This window comes from Arachis ipaensis, chromosome B09, assembly GCF_000816755.2.
Source record: "Arachis ipaensis cultivar K30076 chromosome B09, Araip1.1, whole genome shotgun sequence".
Lineage (NCBI taxonomy): Eukaryota > Viridiplantae > Streptophyta > Magnoliopsida > Fabales > Fabaceae > Arachis > Arachis ipaensis.
In genome coordinates this window covers 19,922,937-19,924,627 of record NC_029793.2, presented here as the reverse complement: position 1 = coordinate 19,924,627, position 1,691 = coordinate 19,922,937, and the positions used below count along the sequence as shown (strand labels likewise).

The 1,691-nt window shown below is 26.8% G+C and overlaps 1 protein-coding gene across 3 annotated transcripts in view; it reads left to right on the top strand.

Moving 5' to 3' along the window:
* Positions 1–1,691, top strand: part of LOC107618896 (chaperone protein DnaJ) — a 6,668-nt gene that overhangs the window by 1,556 nt on the left and 3,421 nt on the right. The window lies entirely within an intron of this gene.

Genomic DNA, 1,691 nt, shown 5'->3' with positions numbered 1-1,691 from the left:
CCTTACGTACATGTGCATTTTCACACTTCTATGTAAACCGTGGGAAGCTACCACGGTTTCTGATTTTAACATAAACCGTGGCATGCTACCACGGATTATGGGATTATGGTGTTTGTGGTTTGTGTGTAAACGGTGGCAAGCTCCAACGGTTTACGAAGAGAGAAAGCTAAGCATAAACCGTGGCAAGCTCCCACGGTTTATGAAGGAGGAATTTTTATCATAAACCATTTATTTTTAGATGTTTGATTGCATCAATGTGGTATCATTTAGACTGCGCATGATAATTGTGACAGAATACATGTATATAATAGAAGCTCAAACCGCTTAAACTATCAAATACACAGCAAATAATATATTAGACAATTCTCAAACCTTTTTAACTATCATTTCCTGTTACTTCATTATTGTGTCATGTCATGCACCAACAAAACTAATCTAATGTAATCTAATCTTCACTCTCAAATCTCAATACTCACTGCTCAATACACAATAGTAAAACAATTTTGTTAACACATTCATCATATTTTTTTTAAGTTTTGGATTATAAAATTAAAGTATCAATTATATGTATAAAATATATATTAAAATGTAAAATATATATTAAAAATAAATAAAATAATATATATTTATACAAAAATATATAATAATTGATTTTATATATATATATAAATTTTTTTTTGAAAAAATACAATATCAAATTTTTGAAATGTTAGACAATGAGTACAATAACTTTTAAGGAAATTTTTTTGTTTTTTAGGACAAAAAAAAAATATTCTTCTTAAATTAACATTAGATCTCTGACAAGTACTCTTGAAATCTCATTAGATCTAATGTTAATTTAAGAAGAATATTTTTTTCTCCTAAAAAGCCAAAAAATTTTCTTAAAAGTTATTGTACTCATTGTCTAACATTTCAAAAATTTGATATTGTATTTTTTCAAAAAAAAAATTATATATATATATAATCAATTATTATATATTTTTGTATAAATATATATTATTTTATTTATTTTTAATATATATTTTATACATATAATTGATACTTTAATTTTATAATCCAAAACTTAAAAAAATACGATGAATGTGTTAATAAAATTGTTTTACTATTGTGTATTGAGCAGTGAGTATTGAGATTTGAGAGTGAAGATTAGATTACATTAGATTAGTTTTGTTTTGTTGGGTGCATGACATGATACAATAATGAAGTAACAGGAAATGATAGTTAAAAAGGTTTGAGAATTGTCTAATATATTATTTGCTATGTATTTGATAGTTTAAGCGATTTGAGCTTCTATTATATACATGTATTCTGTCACAATTATCATGCGCAGTCTAAATGATACTATATTGATGCAATCAAACATCTAAAAATAAATGGTTTATGATAAAAATTCATCCTTCATAAACCGTGGGAGCTTGCCACGGTTTATGCTTAGCTTTCTCTCTTCGTAAACGGTTGGAGCTTGCCACGGTTTACACACAAACCACAAGCACCATAATCCGTGGTAGCTTGGCACGGTTTATGTTAAAATCAGAAACCGTGGTAGCTTCCCACGGTTTACATAGAAGTATGAAAATGCACATGTACCTAAGGAATTTCTGTTTTGTGTATTTGAGTAAAGCTTTCACCCAATTTATTTATTTAGGTAAATTGCCCTATATATATATATATATATATATATGCTTACCATT